We start from the raw sequence: 26374 nt of genomic DNA on the forward strand, positions 1-26374 counted from the left end.
TCGAGATCCACGACAGTTTTCTCGATGAAAAACTAAGGCCTCGTACACACGACCATTTTCCTCAGCAAAATCCATCAAGAAAAATGCTGGCAGAGCATTTTTGCTGAGAAAAACGGTCGTGTGTATGTTTTTCGTGGAGAAAACTGTCGTGGATCTCGACAAGAAAAAAAGAGAACATGCTCTCTTTTTTCTCGTCGAGAGTCTCAATTTCCTCGTCGTGTTTCTCGTCGGGCTGGTTTACGACAAGAAACACGTTCATGTGTATGCTTAGAAACCCGTGCATGCTCAGAAAAAAGTATGAGACGGTAGCGCAGCTTCAGTAAAAGTAGCGTTCGTAATGGAGATAGCACATTCGTCACGCTGTAACAGACTGAAAAGCGCAAATCGTCTCTCACCAAACTTTTACTTAACACGCAGTGAGATTAGCAAAAGCAGCCCCAAGGGTGGCGCCAGTGGAACCGAACTTCCCCTTTATAGTGCCGTCGTATGTGTTGTACGTCACCGCGTTTGAGAACGACGAGATTTTGTCTTGACAGTGTGTATGCAAGGAAAGCTTGACAAGATTCTCGTCAAGCCTGACAAGAACCTCGTTGAGGAAAACAACGTTTCTTTTACAACGAGATTCTTGGTCGTGTGTACGAAGCCATAGACCCCGTACACACGACCGAGTTTCTCGGCAGAATTCAGCCAGAAACTTGGTCGGAGCTGAATTCTGCCGAGAAACCCGGCCGTGTGTACACTTTCGGCCGAGGAAGCCGACGAGGACCTCGGCGAGGAAATAGAGAACATGTTCTCTATTTCCTCGTTGTTCAATGGGAAATTTCGGCTCGCCGAGATCCTCGGCGGCTTCACAAGGAACTCGACGGGCAAAACGATGTGTTTTGCCCGTCGAGTTCCTCGGACGTGTGTACGGGGCCATACAAACAACCGTTTTTCTTGGCAAAAATGCTCTGCCAGCATTTTTCTTGATGGATTTTGCTGAGGAAAACGTGTGTACGAGGCCTTAGTCCCATTTTAGTCTTCTGCAATTGTTTTAGTTTTAGTCATATTTAGTTGACTAAATCTCCAGTACATTTTAGTCGACATTAGTTAACATTTCTCTACAATTTCCAAACTCATTATATATTGCTGGAGTGAAAAATCTAATATGTTATTATTTATGGTATTGAGGTATGAACATGCACTACAGACCAGTGTTAATTTTGAAGTCAAATTTCAATTTAATTTTAGCCTTTCGACTAAAATGGCATTTTAGTTTTAGTCGTATTTTAGTCATCTCAATTGTTTTCGCTTTAGTCGTATTTTAGTCGATTAAAATAGTGTTCATTTAGTCGCCTAATATGTTTTAGTCAACGAAATTAACACTGGATGGATCAAGCATTTAAAGTGAGACTAGGAAAAATAAATAAATAATTAAATAAATTAAACATATATGATACTGTCTGTCAATAGCATAAACACAGCAGTTTTAATATTAGGTGATCTTGTCAGTAGATCTGATATTTCTCCACTTCTTTTAATAGACCACGATGTCTGGCAAAAGTTTCAGCTACAGGGGATGTGGCATAGCATATAAAGGATGCCTAACCAGCTTTTTATTCATATATGTTTTGAAGGTGAACTAAAGTTCCAATGCAAGCAGGCAGGCTCTGTATTGCAGAAGAGACATGCCATGTCTCTTCTACAATAAAATACACCTACCTGCCTACTCATTGTCTTCTCTGGCATGTAAATTGAGCTGCACATGCAGCACACAGTTCCTGTCTGCCAGGATGACTGACTTCCTGCACATGCACAGCAGTGATGTCATTTGGCCAATGAACACGGCCGAAGAATGACATCAAGCAGACGACACCAACGAGGGACAGGAACCATTGATGGAAAGGTAAGTTTAGCTCTACTTTAACCACTTGCTGACCGGCTCACGCTGATATACGCAAAACAACTTATGGGTAAATGTTCCCCTTTAAGAGCTGCCGGAGGCATGCATGCATGCCCGCTGCGCGGCGGGGGACCCGATGTGCGTGGCCGGCCACCTGCGAATGCGGGCATTAGAGCCAGAAAGGGGATTTGTGTGTGTAAACACACAAATCCCTGTTCTGCCAGGGGAGAGGAGACAGATAGTTTGGGCCAAATTCTCAAAAGAGATACGCGGACTTAACTAAAGTTTTCTAAATTTACACGGTGCGTATCTTTGCGCCCGATCTTCAAAACGAGTTAAGCCTAGATTTCCGGATTTTCCGTCCTACCTAAAATAGTTACACCTGCGCATAACCGGGCGAAAATTACGCTAGTCTCGCCGCTGTTTTTGATAGGCAAAGATGCAAATGAGGGAGTTAGGGCGATCCACAAAATTAAGTGTGTGCGGCGTATTTTCCGCCCTGTGCGCACCTGTTAGTTTCCCTGTGTAAATTTACACATTATAAAAGCAGCCCTAATTTTACACATGCCGGGGAAGGGTTTGCTGAAGGTAGTGACTAGAGCTATACTTGTGAAGGATCTGTCTGGAAAAATGCCTGGGACATCAATGATTCTGACGGCACCTGCCACCTTACAGGCACAAAGGAGGAGGAGGGCACAGAGGAGGAGGATGAGGGCACAGGAGAGAGTTTATCGGCCACGGCGTGATCTGTTTCAAATGCCAGATTCTGAAGTGTATGGCAACTTCAGGTTTGATAGGGAAGCCATCCTGGAGCTCACCCAACTACTTATGGAGGATCTTATCACCCCAACCAGACGCTCCCATGCCCTGCCACCTCTACATAAAGTTATGGCAACCCTCCATTTTTTAGCTACAGGCTCATTTCAGCGTGCATCTGGAGGTCTGGCTGGGATGGTGCAGTCGACAATGAGCCGATGTGTCCATCAGGTGGTCCCTGCCATACTGCGGCGCATGACTAACCAATTTGTCAAGCCCACCCAGGAGGAGCAGCGTCTGCAAGCCATGACTGACTTTTACAGCATTGCTGGCTTCCCAAGGACCATCGGGGCGATAGATTGCACGCATGTGGCACTACAGCCCCCCCATGAAACTGAACACCTGTTCAGAAACAGAAAAGGGTGGCATTCCATCAACGTCCAGATGATTGTAGATGCCCATGGCCTCATCTGGCACGTTTGTGCCAAGTTTCCAGGGTCGTGCCACGACAGTTTTATTCTACGGCAGACCAAGATCTACCAAGACTTGGAGATGAACGTTTATGGAGACAGCTGGCTGATTGGTTAGTGACATTGGTGTCAGGTATGCCCCCCCCATGATGCAGACATCACAAGGGGCACATGCATGACTAATATCCTCCTGTCTTTTCCCTTACAGGTGACTCTGGATATGCGTTGGGACCCCATCTCATGACCCCTTTTAGGAACCCCCAAACACCCGGAGAACGCAAATTCAACGAGGTGCACATCCACACCCGGTCAATAGTAGAGCCGACATTTGGCCTTCTCAAGTCCAGATTCAGATGCCTTGACAAGACTGGGGGTACACTCTTGTATTCCCCAGACTTTGTCTGTCAAATTATTGGGGCATGTTGCATCCTCCATATTTTTGCTCTGAGAAGGGGCCTGCATGTTGAGATATGTCCTGACCTAACCCCCCACCCAGACAATCCCCCCCCCCAACCACCTCTACCCGGTCTGCTGAGGGCCAGGCAATAAGGAGACAACTGTCTGAAGGCATCTTTGCCCAGTAAATTGACCTTAATTATCTTTTTTTTTTTGGTTTGACAACAAAAACTCACAGAGATTATGTGACCTTTAAACATTTACTTTGCACATAAAATGCACATTACTTATATGACAATGAGAATGTCTTTTTTTACACAAAACGCACATTAATTATCTCACAATGAGAATGCATGAATGCACGCCACTGTGGTCCCTAGCACAGACACATCACATGCACATCGAATTGGATTAGATCCAAGTACCCCCCCCCCCTTTGGTACTTGGGAGCAGTAACGCCCCGCCACGGCTCCAATTATGTCACTGTGCATTCATACACCATTCAGGAACCTGGGATGACTTCTCCCTGGTCCTGGGGATCCCTACTCCACCAAAACTGAGGGTGACACCCTTATGTTATCAGGAATGCCACCCCCCCACATTCACACATCATTCACACACATAAACCAAATCATAAGTGCAGTATAATAAAAAAAAACTAAAAAAAAAAAACCAAAAGTACCCCTGCAACTTAGTGATGTTGCCGAGTGCTCCTTCTGGGCTGACCACGGGCACGGCCACGGCCAAATGGGGGATCTTCACGGGGGGGGTCTGTGCAGGGGAGGGAGTATCTTCACGGGGGGGTCTGTGCAGGGGAAGAAGGAGCCTCCCCTGGTGTCTGTCCTCCTGCTGGCCTGCCCTCCAAGGCCACGGCTATCCTTGTCAGACAGGCAGTGATGTCCGCCGTATTAGCCTGGCCAGCCTGGGTATTGGCCTGCACAGCCCGGGTATTGGCCTGCACAGCCTGGGTCAGGGCAGTCACCTCCTGGGCCACGCCTGTTGTGGCGTTCTTCAGGTCCCACAAACAGGTGATGACCCCCACTGAGTTGGTGGCCACGTCACCCAGTGAATCCCTCATTAAACCCAGGCTGTGCTCCACCTTGGTCATTGTTTTTTTAATTTCACCCAGACTGCGGGTCTGCCGGGCATTGTCCCTCAGCAGACTGACCGGCAGACGCTCAAACCCCCCCTGGTTTCCGGGGTCGGCCTCCTACTTGCCCCTGAGGCTTGTGGCCTTGGAGGAGGGGTTGGAGTGACCCATGGGGGCTGCTGCATGTTGGAGGAGGGTTGGGAGGGGCCACCCCTGATGGTGGCCTGACTGCTGGGAGCCTCTGGGGTACCCTCAGGGGATGACTCAAAGGTCCTATCTTGGCCCATCAGGATTTGCTGGCCAATAACAATATTTTCATCTTCCTCCCCCTCATCCTCCTCCCACTCAACATCCAAATTAGGGGAGTTGTGGGCACTCCCCTCCCATGGCGAATCCTGCCCTTCTTGGGACTCAGCATCAGCCTGTCTTGGGGGTGGTGCAGCAGCCTGCCCTGATGGGCCAGCAACCTCCTGCCCTGATGGGGCTGCCACCTCCTGCCCTGATGGGGCTGCCACCTCCTGGGCTGATGGGGCTGCCACCTCCTGGGCTGATGACCCAGCAACCTCCTGGGCTGATGGGGCTGCCACCTCCTGGGCTGATGACCCAGCAACCTCCTGGGCTGATGGGGCTGCCACCTCCTGGGCTGATGACCCAGCAACCTCCTGGGCTGATGGGGCTGCCACCTCCTGGCCATCTGGGGAGGACACAAAACAATCACAGGTTGGTGGATCCACACACTTGGCACATCTTCCCTTCCCCCACACACACATGCTAATCACCAGATAGAAAAAATAAAAAACTTACCTGTCCTCACAGGAGCATCAGAGTCAAAGCCAGGCAGGCCCACCACCTGCTGTGGGTGGAAACACTGGGCCACTGCCCATTCCTCCTCACTCATCCTGACTGGGCAGGGTCCCCCTCCTCCAGTGCCCCTGGTATGGGCATGCAGCGTTGCCAGCTTGTTCCGGGACACGCTCTTCAAATCGTTTATTTTTTTTTGGATTCCAGCGATGGTCCTGGTCTCCCCCCCCCCCCCCCCGCCGCATTGATCCGATCGGTGATCTTTTTAAGGATCTCCTTCCTCCTGGCCGGGGTGGTGTTGTGGCTCTCAGGGCCATGGAGAAAGCGCCCATATTTTATGATGCCCTGAGCAAGAATATGCTTCTCTGCCACTGAAAAATTTAGCTTCCTGCGCTTGGTGGCCATCACAGACACCACCCAGCAACAGGAAACTCACCCAAAAAACAATCAACAATACACACACAACAAAGAAAAAAAACACAGCAAAAAAAAAAAAAACACAAACAGACAGCTACTATAAATTCAAAAACAAACAAGCAAAAAAGGGAAACAAAAAACAATCACACACCAAAAAACAAACACTTATCAAAAACAAACAGGCAAAAAATCAAAACAAATAACAAATTATCAAAAACAAACACCAACTATACTCTACAACTCCTCAACAACTTTTCTCACAAACAAATCTTACCAACAAACACTGACAAACGTTCAAAGCAGAAGCAACTTGCTTTAGGAAGGGAACACAGGGAAATACTTTTGCAAGGGAAGTGTGTTTGACTGGGGCTATTTAGACACAGGGCGATCCTCAAACAAAGTACGCTTGGCCTTTTACCTATCTCACTGATTGCGACGAGCAAAGTTCTGCACATGCCCAGTGAGGTCCAGATTCGTGCGCGCATGCGCAGTACGGCCGGCCCTTCATTTGCATGGGGTCACGGCTCATTACAATGAAGCACGCCCACTTCCTTCCCACTTGCCATAACCACGCCTTACGCCTCGGAATTTAGGTTACGGATGGCGCAATTTTGTGCGCAAATGCGCTGTGTATACGGCACTTACGACACCAACTTAGGGCGCCGTAACTTAAATGACATAAGTTAGGTAATACTAAATTTGCACAGCTTTTTGAGAATTTGGCCCTTTGTTCCTAGTAAGTAGGAATAGCATTGTGTCTCCACCCCCAGTCAGTCCCATCCCGCCACTGTAAGAAACACTCACGAGGGAACACATTTAACCCCTTGATCGCCCCCTAGTGTAAATCCCTTCCCTACCAGTGACATTTAAACAGTAATCAGTGCATTTTTATAGCTCTGATCACTGTATAATTGTCAATGGTCCCAAAAAAACGTCAAAAGTGTCCGATCTGCCCCCTGCAATTTCGCAGCACTGATCACCACCATTACTAAAAAAAGAAAAATCATAAAAATGCCATAAATCTTTCCCATTTTTTGGGAAACACTAGTTTGTAGACACTATAACTTTTGCGCAAACTAATCAATATACGTATATTGCGTTTTTTTTAACCAAAATATGTAGAAGAATATATATTGGCCTAAATTGATGAAGAACTTCATTTTTTTACAACATTTTTGGGGATTTTTATTATAGCAAAAAGTACAAAATATTTTTTTTTCTAAATTTTCGCTTTTTTTTTTTGTTTATAGTGAAAAAAATAAAAACCACAGAGGTAATCGAATACCACCAAAAGAAAGCTCTATTTGTGAAAAAAAGGACATCAGTTTTGTTTTGGTACAATTTTGTACAACACCGCAGTTGTCAGTTAAACCGATGCAGTGCAGTATTGCAAAAAATGGCCTGTTCATTAAGGAGAAAAATCTTTCGGTCTGTAAGTAGTTAAAGTGGTTGTATAGGCAGAAGGTTTTTTTATCCTAATACATTCTATGCATTAAGATAAAAAACCTTTTGCGTTCAGCAGTCCCCCCCCCCCCCCCCCAATACTTACCTGAGTCCATCTCAATCCAGCAATGAACGCTGAGACACAGTATTGGCACCATTGCTGTCAATCAAAGTCAATGAGGAGAAAGGGGGCAGGGCTGAACCGTGGCTCTGTGTCTGAATGGACACACAGAACTGTGGCTCCGCTCAGGTGCCCCCATAGCAAGCTGCTTGCTGTGGGGGCACTCGACAGGAGGAAGGGGCAAGGAGCACCAGCAGGGGACCCGAGAAAAATAGGACAGGAGCAGTAAAAGTTTGGTGAGTGACGATTTGCGCTTTTTCAGTCTGTTACAGCGCGACGAATGTGCTATCTCCATTACAAACGCTAGTTTTACCAGAACGAGTGCTCCTGTCTCATAGCTTGCTTCTGAGCATGCATGTTTTTTTCCCGTTGTTAAAGCCTACACACGACCGTTTTTAACGATGTGAAAAACGACAACGTGAAAAACGACAAGAAAAATTAGAGCATGTTCTAAATTTTTAATGCCCATTTTTCATGTTGAGAAAAATGCTCTGGAGCCTACACACAATCTTTTTTAATGACCCATTTAAAAAATTGCATTTTTCGCGTCATTAAAAACGGTCGTATGTACGCGGCATCAGCCTATTTTGCAAAAGCAAAAAAAAAACACAGTTGCTGTAAAAAGTGTCAGGTGGAGTTGAAGCGGAACTAAAGTCAGGGATACTCCCCTGTTCTTCAATGGTCTAAAACCTGCAAGGTCCCTTGCTAGTGCAGACATCTTCATCCTGAATTTTTCCGTGTCCGAGTCTTTGACCATCTTGATTGGCCTGGGGGGGATGACGTCACTCTCACCAACGCATAGGTGTGCAGTCAACCTCGCACACTAGCAGTGTGTTAGAAATCTAAATGGAGATACCCATACACAGCTCTGTGTACATTTTGCAGAGCATTGCGAACATGCAGGTGTATTTTATTGTAGAAGAGACATTGGGATTGATAAGGCTCCACTAACACTTGTGTGACTCCAAAGTTGTGCGATTTCAATTGGGACTTTACTGTGCAACTTTGATGCAACTTTGGATCAGTGCGACTTGGATGTGACTTTGGCTGTTGACTTGATAACGTTAATATGTGACTTTCATGCAACTTTTGAGAGTTTACATTGCAGTCTATGGACTCAAGTTGCATCAAAGTAGTGCAGGAACCCTTTTAAAATAACTGTGACCAACTAGTATGAATTTGAGCAGCTTCTATTGAAATAGATGGGCTGCGACTTGTCATAAAACTTTATGTGTACAAAGTCGCATGACAAGTTGCACAAGTGTGAATAGAGCCTTAACTAAAATTAGAATCTTGAGCAGCTGTGCATCTTGATTATTAAACACACATTTCTTGAACTTTGTTCAACAACTGGCGCCGCTGTCATAATTTCTGCTACTGTACCAGTGCTTGTTTGTGCATGCAGTACACCATGGGGCATTTATAAAAATATGTGGAAGCAGAAAACCTGGCAATTATCACTATACTATAAAATGCAAAAAGTTTTACCGTATACGTGGCGCATACATAGACTTTCTGAAACCAGTAACAGATTTAGGTGTGCTCCCAGTAGAAACTATGGCATACAGACAGAAAAGCGTGAATCGTCTTTTACTAACATGAAATCAGCTAAAGAAGCCCCAAGGGTGGCGCCATCCGCATGGAATTTCCCTTTTATAGTGCCGCCGTACGTGTTGTACGTCACCGCGCTTTGCTAGAGCATTTTTTTTGTTAACGATCGTGTGTAGGCAAGGCCGTTTTAATGATCAAGTTGAAAAAAACTTTGTTTTTTCTAGAGCCTGAAAAACGTCATTTTTTAGAACCCGAAAAATGATCGTGTGTACGTGGCATCAGGTGGTAATATATCAGGCTGATCCCAACCTTTCTATCAGCTCATCTACTCGCGGCATTGGATATGCATAGAACTTGGATAACTCATTGAGTTTTCTGAAATTATTATAAAGCCACGAGTTCCTTTGTGCTTCAGTGCCAACACAATCGGGCTTGACCATTCGCTCTGCGATTCCTTAACGATATAGAGTGCAAGCATTTTTCAAACTTAGGAATGCGATATGGTTTTGTTCAGACCTTTACATTAGGTCCTGTAACAATGCCATGCTCAATTATCCTGGTACAACTTGGAAGTCCTGAAAACATCTCCCTATTCATTTGTAAAAACTCTTTTACTTGCTGCATTTGCAGCTTAGAGAGGGCAGTGAAAAATGGGATTGAGTTCTCCCATGCAGGGGGCTTAGAACTAACTTCAGCCAGTGCAACTACCTGCTCTCAGTCCCTCCAGGGCTTAAGCAGATTCACCTGGTTTATCTGGTATGGCTTCCTCTTCCTTGGCTGGTGTACGTTATAGTTGACTTCTTCAACCTTTTCTACCACTTCAAATGGCCCCCTGCCAACTTGCCAGGAATTTTCTTTCAGCTGTGGGTATGAGTATAGCCACCCGATCCCCCACAGTGAACTGTCTTAGTTTGACCGACCTGTTGTAAACCCTTCTTCGCGCTTCCTGTGCTTTTTGCATATGTTCCTTTACTAGGGGCATCACCTTAGTGCTCCTCTCTCTCATTTGGGTTATATGCTCTATCACTGTCTCATAGGGAGAGGATTTTCTCTCCCATGTTTTTCTCATCAAGCCAAGCAGTCCCTGTGGTCTTCGTCTGTACATCAGCTCAAACCGGATAACATCAGTGCCACAAATAGGCAGTCCCAACTTTTACCATCTCGTTGAACAACCTTTTTAAGCATTGACTTCAGTGTATGTCTGTCTAGTAAACAGAGATACATAGTTGTTTCATCTGGAACGACTTACACAGATCTGTCATCACCTGAGACATAAACAGAGTGCCGTGGTTGGCTCTTTCACACGGGTGGCCCGCCCAGGTCCGCCTGCCAGTTTTTTAGGCGGACCTGAACGGGCGCTCCGTGCTCCTCTATGGAGCCGTGGATGTAGACGGTGACATGCCTGCTGACATCCGACCCGCTTCGATCCGCCAAAGTGTGACGGAGAAAAAAACTACTTTTCCATCCATCTGGCGGATCTGATCGGGTGAACACGGACAGACGGTCCATGTTCATTCGAACCCCCCATAGGGGAGAGCGGAGAAAAGACTGGGCGGTCCCTGCACAGTGTGCGGGGACCGCCCTGTCATCCGCCGGCTCAGCGGGGATCAACGGATCGATCCCCCTGAGCAAGCAGAGGTTCACGGGGCGGATCATTACTGATCCGTCCCGTGTGAAAGGGGCCTTACAATGTCTTTTGGGAACCCTGTCCTAGAGAACATGTTAATTCCCTGGTTATTGCTTTGAGGAGGTATTTCTCGAGCATCGCCTCTGGATACCTGGTGTTATAATTGAGTACCACGAGGATGTATTGCTGGCCCCCAGTTGATTTCACTAAAGGCCCATCAAATCCATCACAATACACTCGAATGGTATGTTGATAATGGGCAAAGGTACCACAAGGTACCTAAAATATAATACGGTGTGGTTAGCTGGTAGTTGGGACATGAACTGCAATAACATTTCACCTCATTCCCAACCAGTAGAACTGGTCTGTTATCCAGACCTCAGTTTTTTTGACCCCCAGATGACCTCCTAATGTGTCATTGTGGGCCAGGTTAAAGTGTCATCCTCCTCGTAGATAACCGGCAATGGAGAGGTTTCCTCTGCATTTTCCCAGCAATAACTGGCATGAGAGTGCCCCCCCCCCCCCCACAGAGGCCTCCTTAGCAGGTTGACCATCTGGCCCATGTGCAACACTATCAGTCTTAGTGTCCAGCCACTGTCCCAGCAGTTCTTGACTTACATTGTCCCAAAGTTTAACAAACAAAGGGCAGTGCCTTCCCACGATAACATTGGGGATGAGGTCAGGTACCACTCTAACCTCCTGGGAAATTGTGCCACACGTCACTGTAAATGTCACTGGTACCGGTGCGAATTTCTTGCTACAGGACCCGCCTCCCCAGCTACCCACAAGTGTTACTATGCTTCCAGAATCCCACAGTGCTCTGGCACGAAGCTGGTTCAACCAGAGGTCTCACTCAAGTCACTTCTTAGTCAGGTCCAGGTGGGAAAAACAGACCCTCTGCGTGTAGGAGGACATGCTCCATATAGCTCCACACTCAATGGGCTCCTCCTGCAGGGAACATTGGGCCTAGATATGGCCCCGGGAGTGACAGCGACAGCACAGCACGTTCTCATTCCTACGTGCCAGAGCAAAGCTCTGGGACACTGTGGTGGTTGGTACCTGGCTCTCTTGAGTGCTGATTCCCGTGTTTGTGGGTGGCTTGACTCTCCTTGGCTCACTGCTAAACACTGCACCCCCCAGCTGCATCACTTATTCACAGAGTTCTGTGGATTGAAAACTACAATGTCCAGCGGCCTTTGCAGCTGTCGGCTTGTAGTTCTCAATGAGCTACCACGGCACTGTTGAGCGCTGGGGTAGTTCATTGATGCTTCCTGGTAATGTGTAACTGCTTGCCTGTATGATGTAAGACCAAACAGCTTACACACAAGGGTCTAGATTCAGCAACAACATACGGCGGCGTATCTCCAGATACGTCGCCGTAATTTCAAATCTGCGCCGTCGTATCTTTACGCCGATTCTCAAAGGCAGATACGTTGAAAAAATAGGCTTCCTCTACTGACGTAACTTGAATACGCCGGCGTATAATTGTGTGCAATTTTACGCTGGCCGCTAGGGGCGCTTCCATAGATTTCAGCGTAGAATATGCAAATTACCTAGATACGCCGATTCACAAACGTACGTGCGCCCGGCGGAATTTTTTTACGTCGTTTGCGTAAGGCTTTTCCAGCGTAACGTTGCTCCTGCTTCTATGAGGCGTACGCAATGTTAAGTATGGACGTCGTTCCCGCGTCAAATTTTGAAATGTTTACGTTGTTTGCGTAAGTCGTTCGCGAATAGGGCTGGACGTAATTTACGTTCACGTCAAAACCAATACGTCCTTGCGGCGTACTTTGGAGCAATGCACACTGGGATATGTACACGGACGGCGCATGCGCCGTTCGTAAAAAACGTCAATCACGTCGGGTCACCCCCCATTTACATAAAACACGCCTCCCTCATACTCATTTGAATTAGGCGCGCTTACGCCGGCCCCATTTACGTTACGCCGCTGTAACTTAGGAGGCAAGTGCTTTGTGAATTCAGCACTTTCCTCTCTGATTTACGGTGACGTAGCGTAAATACGATACGCTATGCCGCCGTAACATTGTGCCTGGCTACCTGAATCTAGCCCAGAGTATGCAAGAGCCCTGCATAGCACCCACAATCTGCTGATCATGGGTGCAATGCTTTCCAGGCTCCCAATAAAAAATAAAAAAGTAATGCACATTTTTTACCTGCAAAAAAAAAGATATGCATTTTTTTTTTATTTAAAGGTGAACTTATCCTTTAAGGGAAATATTTAGACATGCATCTAAATCTCCCTTGCCTCTGCAGCCCAATCCGCCTCCTCACCTCACCACCACCTGTTTTAACCCCATTTTTGTCGCATTGGTTTGGGGGCATTTGCAGTCCCATTCAGCAAAGGGCTGGGGGGCTGGGCCAAGCGGCGGCTGTACCTGGAAGAGGCGGCAAGCAATGAAAAATATGGATGGGGGACGAAAAGGCTGCAGTTCTTCTTTAAGGAGGGGAACTCAACCACACATTTTTGTATCCCCCCCTCCCTTAACCGCAATTGAGGCCTAGGAATAGATATGTTGACCATACACTAGATGAAAATATTTAAAAAAATCTGTCTTTTGGACAGTTTGTTTTTCAGCCAGTTAAAGTGATTGTAAAGTCTTGTTTAAAAAAACAAAACAAAAAAAAAAAGTTATACTTACCTCCTCTGTTTAGTTGGTTTTGCACAGAGCAGCCCTGATCCTCCTCTTCTCTGGTCACACTTTGGTGCTCCTGGCCCCTCCCTCCTGTCGTGTGCCCCCACAGCAAGCAGCTAGTTATGGGGGCACTCGAGCCACAGCTCCATTCAGACATAGAGCCCTGAACCAGCACCGCTCCCTCTCTCCCCTGATTGGCTAACTGACTTTGATTGAAAGCTGCCAATGGCACCGCTGCTGAGTCTCTGCAAACCAGGAGGAGAGTCCCGGATGGCTAAGACACTCATGGACATCACTGGAGAGAGATGGGGCTCGGGTAAGTATTAGGGGGGCTGCTACACACGGAAGGCTTTTTATCTTAATGCACAGAATACATTAACCACTTCAGCTCCGGACCATTTGGCTGGCCAAAGACCAGAGCACTTTTTTTGCGATTTGGCACTGCGTCACTTTAACTGACAATTGCGCGGTCGTGCGACGTGGCTCCCACACAAATAGAGCTTTCTTTTGGTGGTATTTGATCACCTCTGCGGTAAACAAAAAACAGCGACAATTTTGAAAAAAAAAAAAAAGTTTTTACTTTTTGCTATAATAAATATCCCCAAAAAATATATAATTTTTTTTCCCTCAGTTTAGGCCGATAAGTAATCTTCTACATATTTTTGGTTAAAAAAAAAATCGCAATAAGCGTGTATTGATTGGTTTACACAAACGTTTTTTTTTTTTTACTAGTAATGGCCGCGATCAGCGATTTTTATCATGACTGCGACATTATGGCGGACACTTTTGGCGCTATTTTGGGACCATTCACATTTCTACAGCGATCAAGTGCTATAAATATGCACTTATTACTGTGTAAATGTGACTGGCAGTAAAGGGGTTAACCAGGAGGGGCCGCAGAAGGGGTTGTGTCCTAGGGATGTGTTCTAACTGTAGGGGGGATGGGCTTTGTGTGACACGACACTGATCACTGCTCCCGATTACAGGAAGCGGTGATCAGTGTCCTGTCACAAGGAAGACTGGGGAAATTCTTGTCTACATCAGCATTTCCTCATTCTTCCCCTCCGTGAGACGGCCACGGATATCCCCGCCGACATCAAGTCCCACGATCACAGTCACGGAGCTTGCGGCGCGCCCACAATGCCTTTCCTAAAGGCGACGTACAGGTACAATAATCTGCCTGTACATGTCATTCTGCCGACGTATATCGGCGTGAGCGGTTAACATAACAAAAACCTTCTGCATTTCCAACTTCTTTAATCACATGCCGACTGACCAACGTTGTTGACGGCGGCAGAATGGCTCCCCTGCGCGAAAACGCAGTAGCTGTACAGCGGTTGCTTTAAGGGGTATAGGGGACGCGCGCCCGCCATGTCACTGAGGAGCTGATGAACGTGCCTGGCAGCTGCGATGTCTGCCGTTCTATCAGGGGAGAGGAGACAGATCGTGTGTCCTAATTTACGGTCTCCTCCCCAGTCAGTCCCATCCCCCCACAGTTAGAACACACAGTGAGGGAACACATTTAACCCCTTGATTGCCCCCTAGTGTTAACCCCTTCCCTGCCAGTGACATTTATACAGTAATCAGTGGCTATTTTTAGCTCTGATTGCTGTATACTGTAGATGTCAATGGTCCCAAAAAAGTGTCAAAAGTGTCTGATCTGTCTGCCACAATGATCTGTATGCCCAATAAAAAGATCACAATGCCCGGGTGGCGGGACTAGGTCAGATGATGGGCGAGGGATGCCTGCTGTTTGTTCAATGTCTGCTCTATTTAGTCAGAATTGTAACAGACATGAACTATGCATCACCTTTTATGTGCTGCTTCTGTGTTCTCTCCCCTTCTGCCAGTGTCTTACATGGTGAGCACACACACTCCACTAACAGGGAAGAGTAGAATTACTATAGGTGGAGCTCCTCACAGCCCTGACAGGGAAGAGAAGAAATACTATAGGTGGAGCTCCTCACAGCCCTGACAGGGAAGAGACGATATACTATAGGTGGAGCTCCTCACAGCCCTGACAGGGAAGAGAAGAAATACTATAGGTGGAGCTCCTCACAGCCCTGACAGGGAAGAGACGATATACTATAGGTGGAGCTCCTCACGCTCCTGACAGGGAAGAGTAGAATGACTATAGGTGGAGCTCCTCACACCCCTGACAGGGAAGAGTAGATATACTATAGGTGGAGCTCCTCACACTCCTGACAGGGAAGAGTAGATATACTATAGGTGGAGCTCCTCACACTCCTGACAGGGAAGAGTAGAATTACTATAGGTGGAGCTCCTCACACTCCTGACAGGGAAGAGTAGAATTACTATAGGTGGAGCTCCTCACACTCCTGACAGGGAAGAGTAGATATACTATAGGTGGAGCTCCTCACAGCCCTGACAGGGAAGAGTAGAATTACTATAGGTGGAGCTCCTCACACTCCTGACAGGGAAGAGTAGAATTACTATAGGTGGAGCTCCTCACACTCCTGACAGGGAAGAGTAGATATACTATAGGTGGAGCTCCTCACACTCCTGACAGGGAACAGTAGAATTACTATAGGTGGAGCTCCTCAGGGAAGAGTAGAAATAATATAGGTGGAGCTCCTCACACCCCTGACAGGGAAGAGAAGGATTACTATAGGTGGAGCTCCGTACAGCCCTGACAGGGAAGAGAAGGATTACTATAGGTGGAGCTCCTCACACCCCTGACAGGGAGGAGTAGGATTACTATGGGTGGAGCTCCTCACACCCCTGACAGGGAAGAGACGATATACTATAGGTGGAGCTCCTCACACCCCTAAAAGGGAAGATAATGATTATTATAGGTGGAGCTCCTCACAGCCCTGAAAGGGGAGAGTAGAATTACTATAGGTGGAGCTCCTCACACCCCTGACAGGGAAGAGACGATATACTATAGGTGGAGCTCCTCACACCCCTGACAGGGAAGAGTAGAATTACTATAGGTGGAGCTCCGTACAGCCCTGACAGGGAAGAGAAGGATTACTATAGGTGGAGCTCCCCACACCCCTGACAGGGAAGAGAAGATATAGGTGGAGCTTCTCACACCCCTGACAGGGAGGAGTAGAAATGCTGAGTGAGGAATGTAGTTGTGACTGTTCATGAAGAGATAATGTGGAGCAGTGTGATAAGAGCAGGTCAATGTACATCGCCACGCTCTATGACAGCCTGTCTCCTGTGACCTAGGCCCTCGTGCACTCCCCCGAGCCATCGATCCGCCGCTCCGGCTGGTGCCCGCACCATATGCATCCTCACACATAGACGATGCACAGGGCGAGACGTCATGGAAAGAAGTACGTCAAGACCAATTAGCGAGCGGGGATGGCCCGAGGGGGCGTGCCGAGCGCTGAGGCAAAGGGAGGGGGGGTAACGCGGTATGCGCGTCCACAGGCAGCGCCTGGCTCTGGAACGCGGACCAATGTCCGAGCGGAGGCGCTGAGGACGGACGTCACCACCCCGGTGAGCAAGGAGCACGTGACGACCGCGGGCAGTGCGGGGCGGGAGGGCACTGTAAGGAGGAGGAGGAGGGGGCGGCTTCCTCCTAGTCAGAGCCGCGCTCCTCCCAGCCTGCAATTATAAAAAAAATATTAGAGGCAGTGTAGTCCTTCCTCGGAGTTCCCTGAGTCGGAGCGTGCTTGTGAGTGAGTGTGATAGGAATGTGCCGGCCGAGGGAGCGGCGCGCCGTGTAGAGTGTGAGGAGAGGTGGCCGGCTGTGTGCTTGTCATTTCAGTCAGGTTTATTTCTGCTCGCCGGTCCTCTCCCCCCCCCTTTTCTCTCTCCTCTTCTATGCTCTCCTCTCTTCTCCACCCCTCCCTCTCCTGTTCAGTCATATTGTGATCACCACTCCCCCCTCCCCCATCGCTGCTCCAGCTTCTGCCGCCTTCAGTCTGCGTGTGAGGGAGAGAGAGAGAGCGGCCGGCCGGCGGGGGAGCCGGGGGACACCATGCTGTGATCAGATACCTCCTCCTCCTCTCTCCCCCACAACTACACGACACCTGCATCGCCTCCGTCAGGTAAGGGGCCACACCGGGGGGGAGGGCCGCATCGGTCACCGTGCGGGGTGCACATTCTCCTTTCCGAACCCCCCCTCAGCCATATTGGCCGTGTCATTGACAGGTGCCCTTTGTAGAGGAGTGCCAAACACCCGCCTTTATTGTGCCAAGGCTGATGCCAGCACCAGGGAGGAAGAGGAGAAGGGTGGTGCTGCTGGTGGTGGGATTACATAGGGATGGTTGTTATGGCAGCAGCCTGGGTATCCTGACACTGGGCACTCTATTCTGTGCCAGGATGAGGGGGGGCACACCAGTTGATTGGATGTTACCAGTATGATCCAGAGCTTTGACCTTGACTGAGATCTGCACCCATCTGATGGCATGGGAAATGCGCCCCCCAAAATACAATGCCCGGGTGGGCCTGGCGCTATGGCTGGACTAAGTCAGATGATGGGCGAGGGATGCCTGCTGTTTGTTCAATGTCTGCTCCATTTAGTCAGAATTGTAACAGACATGAACTATGCATCACCTTTTATGTGCTGCTTCTGTGTTCTCTCCCCTTTTGCCAGTGTCTTACATGGTGAGCACACACACACATTCCTATTAGTCATGCCTCTGGAGTGAGCTCTCCCTGATCATCATCACCACCACCCTGGTAAATGAACTGTGCTTGTCAACCATTTGTGTGTGTGCTGCTTGGATTAAGTAGCCTGGATTAGTCTCCTGGCTACTTACTATTTCAGATGGTGAGCCTACCTGTGCTTTTATGCCAGGAACACCGTTGTAATCTGCAGTTTACCAGTGACGGCTGGCGGCATGCGATCACGTTTTGTCATTGTAAATTCTATTCTGGGTAGCTCTTCAATGCATATAAACCTAAGATGGAACCAGTGTTTTTACAAAAAAATATATATTTTTCTTAGTATATTGTGACTTGTCCTTGTTGCATCTGTTTTTTTTCAGATAGAATATTGAATGTTTATCAGCCAGATGTCATAGTTTTATCATGGAAATCTGCCACGTATATGCTAGAGTCTTCTAAAGAGACTAGTAGAAACAGGTTGAATTGCATAAGAATTATTCTCCAAGTGTCACACACACACACCGCAACAATAAGCCACAATTTAAATTGATAGCCCACTCATTGCTGATTTGGGGGTGTTGACGGCAGATTTTATGGAGAAAACCTTTTAGACGTTCCTTAAATGTAGAGGTTGACAGACATGAGATCTTGGGGCTACAGGTGTGCTGTCACATCTCTTGCTATTAATTATTAGCTGTGTTCATTGGGTCAAGTGTCGTAACTCAATCAGGTAGAATGAATATGGACACGATGCTATGGAATACGTTTCTTCTACGTTTTTTCTGTGCACATGCTTTTCAGAGCTACTAATTCCTCAGGTGATCGCTTGTGCTGAGCTTTGATCCGTTTTCTTTGATCCTGTAGTTCAGGCAGTCCTTGACTGTAGGGTGGTTGAGATTAAGATGGTGGGATTGGGAAGCTGTCATTACTGCACTTCTTTTTATGTTGCTGTTTATATTGTTTGTCTGTGGAAAGTCAGAGATGTCTGTCCTTTTTTTGTGTTGTACCATTGATGAGCTTGGTGTTTTATTTACCCCCTTGTCTTCTAACAGCGTTTAATCGTTTTACACATGTTTTCTTTTAGAAATGGTCAAACGTGTTTGCTATGTGATGTAATAGGTATTTTTTTTTTGTATGTATCTCTCCATCTCCGTATTTTCCCTTGTGATCTTAACTACCCTTTACGATGAGGGCATTGTCCTTGCATGCTCTTTAAGGATTGCCTTTAAATATCTTACCATACCTAGCCCTTAACCCTTTTATGGCTGCTGCTTCAGCTTTGCATGTTCAATGCCGTATTAAATTATATAGTTGTGTGTGTGTGTGCGGGGGAAGGTGTTTTTTTTTTTTGGCAGTCCACTGCAGTGTTTTCTGCTGTCTTGCTTTTGCTTGGGAACTCCCAACACTGTAACTTCCTTCTATAGATCTTTCAGTGCTGAAACATAGGTGCTATCTCGCCTCGTTCTGTATTCATTATTATATTAAATACGCATAACCCAACCTGGTAGAGCCTTGTTTACTGTGACATATGCACAGCCCTCAAACTTAAGATATGACTTGGAGCTACATTAGAGCTGTTGGATGTTTTTAAGAAAGTAAGACAGGCCAGGCCATACATTGTTGTTTTTATTCCTTCAACCATGGGTTAAAGGAACAACAATTGCTTGATTCTCCTGTCAACAGTCGGTGTTAAGGGGGGGAAATCCCTGCACTATTGTATTCGGACAGTGGGAGGTTTCCCGACTGTCAGAATGCAATGATTACTGTTGGCGGTTATAGCTACTGACAGTGGTCTAATAATAATATTATTATTATTATTATTATGCAGCCTGCCTATAGATGGATAGAGATGTTGTCCAGTTCCAGCTGAGCTGTTTAATTTTCAGTCTTTCTATAGCCAGCTTAATGCATCTTTTTGAGTGAGCCAACTTTTCAAGGCTTTGTTTCATGTGAATGGAATTGGATAAGGTTTATTTTTTGAGCTGCATGGGTGTCCATTAAATGTGTGTGTGCACCACAATCTCAATGTGATTTCACATGCACAACCATACCACTACCAACCATGCACAGCCAATAATACTATTTGGAGGCTCTGCAGATTTATTGTAACTTCCTGATTTCCAGCTTTCTCATTAAACTTTGAGCGTATCCACACTTGGGTCCACTCTGCGCTGGTAACTACCTGAGCGTCACCCCTGTTCACTGCCTGAAACACATTAGAATGACGGTAATGTGGAATGCACCAGATTTTTATTGGCTTATGAAGTCTGTCATTCCCTCTGCATGTGATATAGAATTTTTTTGTTGTGTTGTGGAAAACTATAAAGATTAAACTAAAGCGGGAGTTCACCCTAAAATTTTTTTTTTAAGATTAGATTCATGCTCATTTTTGTCTAGGGGAATCGGCTATTTTTTTTAGAGCGATCTTCTCCGCCGCTTCCGGGTATGGTCTTCGGGACTGGGCGTTCCTTCTTGATTGACAGTCTTCCTGACAGTCGCATCTATCGCGTCACGAGTAGCCGAACGTCGGTGCGGCGCTATACGGCACCTGCGCACCGACGTTCGGCTACTTTCGGAAAATCGTGACGCGATAGATGCGACCGTCGGAAACCTGTCAATCAAGAAGGAACGCCCAGTCCCGCAGCCCATACCCGGAAGCGGCGGAGAAGATGTATCTCTAAAACGCTAAGTACGGCTTCGATTTAAAAAAAAAAAACACCCGATTCCCCTTGACAAAATGAGCATGAATCTAATCTTAAAAATTGTCATTTCTAGGTGAACCTCCACTTTAAGGGAGGCTGGTAAAATATGGCCAGTATAAAGTGTAAAACCACTCCTTTGCCTTCCCCCCTCATTGCACCCATCTCCACTTGGCTGAGATCATCAGTCTGCGGACTGTTTGGCGCTGCACAGCTTTATCTTCTGTAATTTCTTGTTTATTCTGCATATGTGCACCACCATCTTCTGTCATTCCAGTGAAAATTCTTTACTTCTGAGGGATAAGAACTTTTTGGAATGAATGAAGATTGTGGCTTGCATGTGATGAGCACAGCATGATCCCATGGGGAAGGTTTTCAAGTAGTTTCTTTTTGGAGCAGGAACAGGTAAGTGTCTCACTTGTCAGGAGTGATGGGGGAGGGGCCTCAGAATCCACTAAAAGTTAATATAATGTTTAAGCTGCTAAAATGAGAACAGAAATATAAAGCAATCAATGTGTCCAGGGAATATACTTAGTTTTGTGTATGCGTATATATGATTTGGTTCTTGTGACTGACGGTAGAGTGTAAATGCTAAACAAGTGAAAATTTTGTATTTATACTTTTTTTTTTATTAGAAGCTAAAAGCACTCCTAATTTGTAGTTGTAGCCACTGCATCTATATATGGTTTTCCGCCCATAAACCCTAAAACTGTGTGAACTCAAATATGCAAATACTGTCTTGGCATGCTATTCTGATGGCTGCATCTATATAGCCTGCCCTTATGCCTTTTAGCTCATACATCAAGTACCAATAAACAGTAGTGAAGAGAAATGGTGGTGGGCCAGCCATTGACCTTCCTGTTCCATTTAGTATTTGCTTTTTTGATTGCCCAGGATAATACGGAAAGCAATTGTGAGGCATATGCTGGTGATAGATAGATGGTCCTACCCAAATAAATGAGTGTGGTCTGTGTTTTTACATACGTAAAAAAAAAAAATCTAGACTATAGGGAGGTGTGATTTGAGGGTAACTAATGACCAGTAATGGAGATAGTGATCCAGATGCAGTGCTAGTTTTTACATGCCTGTGCGTTTTGGCCCATTTGAAAGCTAGGAAAAAGATACGGCTGCACACCACCATAGAGCCAATGTTTTATTCATGCCAAAATGACTTCCACCAAGACAAAGGACACACAAAGAGGTGACGCATTCTACACTTTACTAGTGCTTCTTCAAAGAAGCACTAGTTAACCACCTGCCATATAGCAATATGATGTCGGCAAAGTGGTTCTGTTATCCTGACCAGACCTCATATGATGTGATCAGGATAATAAGCCGGCGTGCGCCCTTGGGGGCACGCAGCAAGGCCATCAGAGGTGCTCTGTGTCAGTCTAAAAAAACCTCATCTCCGATAGTGGAAAGGAGCCTCTGACTAAGGCATTTTACCACGTGTTCAGCTATGACCAATCACAGCTGATCATCACGTGAACCGGGAAGTGCCGGTAAATGGCTTTTCCCGGTTTGAGACGATCAGTGGCTTTCCCTGTCAGAGTGGGGGGTTCTGCGCTGGTAATCGGTGCAGCCCCCATTAGAGGTGCCCATTAAAGTGCCCTTAAGATGCTACTCAGGAATCCCTACCAGTGCCCTTAAAGTGGTTGTGTAGGCATTTTTTTAACTTTTACCTACAGGTAAGCCTATAATAAGGCTTACCTGTTGGTATAAAGAATATCTTCTAAACCTTTACGGTTTAGGAGATATTCCGCTCGCAATGTGCCGCTGATTGCAGCGGCACATGCGCAGCAGGGATCCTCCGGCTAAAGGTCCGGCAGCCGCCGGACCTTGCCGGATTGAAGTCTCCCGTGCGGGAGTGACGACGTCGCCGCTCCAGCCAATCACAGCGCTGGAGCGGTGATACCCGGAAGACACGCCGAAGCAAGATGACATCTCGCTCGGTGTGGACCAGGTAAGTTCTCTTCACCTCGTTCCGAGGAAAGTATTTCATAATGAGCTAATATGCAGTGCATACTAGCTCATTATGGCTTTTGCCTTTCAGGTGGGGAAAAAAAAATAATAATCGCGGGTATACAACCGCTTTTAAGATGCCACTCAGGAATGCCTGCCAGTGCCCTTAAGATGCCACTCAGGAATGCCTGTCAGTAGTTCCTCATCAGTGCCGCCTATTGGTGTCGGTCCAGGTTTTTTTTTTTTTTTTAAATTTCGGTCTTTTAGTTTAGCAAAAAATAAAAACCCCAGCAGTGATCAAATATCACCAAAAGAAAGCTCTATTTGTAGGAAGAAAATTATAAAAATTTGGTTTGGGTACAGTGTTGCATGACCGCACAATTGTCATTCAAAATGCAACAGTCCTGAAAATTGTCCTGGGCAGGAAGAGGGGGGTAAGTGCCTGGTATTGAGGTGGTTAAGTGAAACGACTGCCACCATGAGAGGACACAGAAGAGGTGACACATTTCGCTTAACTGGAGTTTCTTCAAAAAAGAACTAGTTAAGTGAAATCCATCACCTCTTCTGTGTCCTTTGTCTTGGTGGCAGTCATTGTTGGCATGAATAAATCAACATTGGATCTATTGTGGTGTACATCCGCATATTTTTTCCTTCCTTTGGCGAGCCGATGTTGGCACCCAGCCCATTTGATCCATTGAATTGGAATCACCTGGAGCAGTGTTCACCCTCCTTTTTGGATCCATTGAAAAAACGAAAAACTTGAATACCTAAAACGTGTGTTTTTTTTTTTTTTTTTTTTTTTTTTTACACTGCTGTGTAAGAGCCCTTAACCCTTTCATGACTAAGCCTATTTCTGACATGTTGGTGTTTACAAGTTAAAATTCTTATTCTTTGCTAGAAAATTACTTGGAACCCCCAAACATTATATGTATTTTTTTTTTTAGCAGAGAATCTAAAGAATAAAATGGCAATTGTTGCAGTATTTTATGTCACTTGGTATTTGTGCAGCAGTGTTTTAAACACAACTTTTTGGTAAAAATACACTTTCATGAATTAAAAAAATGAAACTGAAGTTGGCCCATTTTTTTTTTTCTTTTTTTTCTTTTTGTATAATGTGCAAGATGATGTTACGCCAAGTAAATAGATGCCAAACATGTCACGCTTTATAATTGCACATACTCGTGGAATGCCAACAAACGACAGTACCTAAAAAAAAAATCTCCATAGGCGATGCAATACATTTTTTTATGGTTGGAGGTTTAGTGCTAGAATTATTGCTCTCGCTCTGACAATTGCGGCGATACCTCACATGTGTGATTTGAACACCGTTTACATATGCAGGCATGACTTCCGTATACGGTTTCTTTGCTTTGCGGGGATGGGTGCGCTTTAAATTTTTTTTTCTTTATTTTTACAATTGTGTTTTTACACTTTGATCACTTGATCATGTAAACATCCCTTGTGACAGTAATAAGTGGTGACAGGTACTCTTTATGGAGGGATAGGAGGTCTAAATTCTGAATACTAATATTTTTTTAAATCCGGTGCCATTGGCAGCAATTAATACAGCATATAGTGGTACAAAGGAATGCATCAATAGGAAGAGGGCACAGAAAATACCCAGGTATTGCAACGAGGTGTTAGAGGCAAAATACATGTACTGTCTCAGTGGTGCGTGCAGGGTTTGCTCCTCGCCAGCAATAATGATTGCATCCGAGGGAGAACAGCCAATGATGCATAATTTAGAGCTATAGGTCAGGAAATGAAAGAGTGGACAGAGCGGGATGTGGAAAAAGAGGAATCTTGTAGAGTGGGGGGATTGCTGTTGTGCCGAAAAAAGTTTGGTCGAATTTTAGGTGGTCATTATAAGTTATCCACAAAGTGTGTGTGTGTTGGTTATCCCAAACATTCAAAAATGTAGGCAGGCCATCCTAGGTTTGAATCTTGGCCGAGATTCAAACAGTGTATGGGCAGGCTGGATGTATCATCGTTGAAACAAAAATATATTTTATTGACGCAATCCCAAAAGGGCTATTGAATCAACATTACAATGGATATTAGTAAAATACATTAAAAGCAAAAAATGAATATCACAAAAAACTTGTAATTTCACAAAACATTAATAATAAACCAATACTGGTCCAATAAAGACATCAACGGATGTTGATGGCTAGCGTGTGTATTGGTAAATTCCAAGCAAGCTCTACATGTTTCGCAGTTGAGTGCTTCTTCAGGAGCTATCTATGTTTCATCCACGGTAATGGATAGGGTTAAAAAATGGAGCCCGGTAGGAGGTGGTGTTTTTGGTAGATACAATATCCGTGTTGTTGGCGGTCCTGGTAATAGGGCAGCTGATAATCAGCCGGATCGTATAGCCGCCGACCACACCATTCACATTCAGGAAAGGGCCACATTTCATTCATGCAACCTGTAGTTGCAAGAAAGACATTTGCTCTGTGAATGGCCAGCCTTAGTATGGTTGTCGGATAATATGGAAGTGAGCTTTTTATGAAGCATGGTCCCCATAAGACTCTGCCTAACTTCATTGAAGGTGGGAAATCGCTGTTGCCAGGGTCTGGCCAATGTCTGATGGGCTGCCAGGAATACTAATTCCACAAGTCCCTTCTGGCTCTAAGTGAGGGTTAGGATTGGCCTACAATAGGACCTCCCATGGGTTGTGGGCAAGGGTGGCCTTCAAAACCGTTCTGATCATGGTGTACACCCATGTCCAAAGAAGTCAGTTTAGGGCAGGACCACCAGATGTGAAATGGGGTGCCCCATTGCCTACAGGCTTGGAAGGCACATCGGGCATGAGTTGGGTGCAAATATTGGTGTACAGTCAGGGGACATATACCATTGGTAAAGTAGTTTAACTTCTTGAGACCCGCGCTGTAGCCGTCATTCGGCTATAGCGCGGACCTGAATATCCAACTGGACGTCAATTGATGCGTCGCGCTCCAGAGCACGCAGCGGGGAAACTCTGTGTTGGCCGTGTTCCTTTGGACACAGCCAATTACAGATCGCCGCGAACGGCAAATCAGAGTGGCCGTTTGCGATGCGATCTGTGCGGCCAATGAGAGATGATCTCATATGTAAACATTAGATTATCTCTCATTGCCGGCTCACACAGAGACAGCGTCCTGTCTCTGGAGAGGAGACCGATCTGTGTCCCTTGTACATGGGGACACAGATCGGTCACCCCCCCTCCACCTACAGTTGGAATACTATGCAGGGAATACATTTAACCCCTTCCTCACCCCCTAGTGTTAACCCCTTCAATGCCAGTCACATTTATACAGTAATTGGTGCATATTTATAGCACTGATCGCAGTATAAATGTGAATGGCGCCAAAAATGTGTCAAGTGTCCGCCATAATGTCGCAGTCCCAATAAAAATCGCAGATCGCCGCCATTTCTAGTAAAAAAAAAAAATAATAAAAAAATTATGTCCCCTATTTTGTAGGCGCTATAACTTTTGCGTTTTTTCGTTATTTTTTTGTAAAAAAAAAAAAAAAATTTTTAGAATACGTATCGGCCTAAACTGAGAAAAGAAAATGTGTGGTTTTTTTTTTTTTTCATTTTTTTTTTTTTTTTTGGCATATTTATTATAGCAACAAGTAAAAAATATTGTGTTTTTTTTTTCAAAATGTACGCTTTTTTTTTTTTTTTTTTTTTTTTTTTTTGTTTATAGCGCAAAAAATAAAATATCCAAACAGGCATCTCAGAGGAAGCATGAAGAGAGGCAAGCGGAGCAATTTGTGCATCAGTGTAATGGTTCCTAAAGGGTTACTGAAGGCTTTTTTTTTTTTTTTTTTTTATTAAAATATGTTACTTGCATGCTCTGTGCAGTGGTATTGCAGAGTGGTCCTGAACATCCTCTTCTGGGATCCCCCACCAGCGATCTTGGCTCCTTCTCTTGTG

The 26374-nt window shown here is 45.9% G+C and overlaps 1 protein-coding gene across 1 annotated transcript in view; it reads left to right on the forward strand.

Moving 5' to 3' along the window:
* Positions 1 to 16873: 16873 nt before the first annotated feature.
* ATP2B1 (ATPase plasma membrane Ca2+ transporting 1) overlaps positions 16874 to 26374 on the forward strand; it is a 236509-nt gene continuing 227008 nt past the window's right edge. The window contains exon 1 of the mRNA XM_040344148.1: positions 16874 to 17230. The gene's annotated coding sequence lies outside the window, so the exon portion shown is untranslated. The remainder of the gene's footprint in view (positions 17231 to 26374) is intronic.

This window comes from Rana temporaria, chromosome 3 (assembly GCF_905171775.1).
Source record: "Rana temporaria chromosome 3, aRanTem1.1, whole genome shotgun sequence".
NCBI lineage: Eukaryota > Metazoa > Chordata > Amphibia > Anura > Ranidae > Rana > Rana temporaria.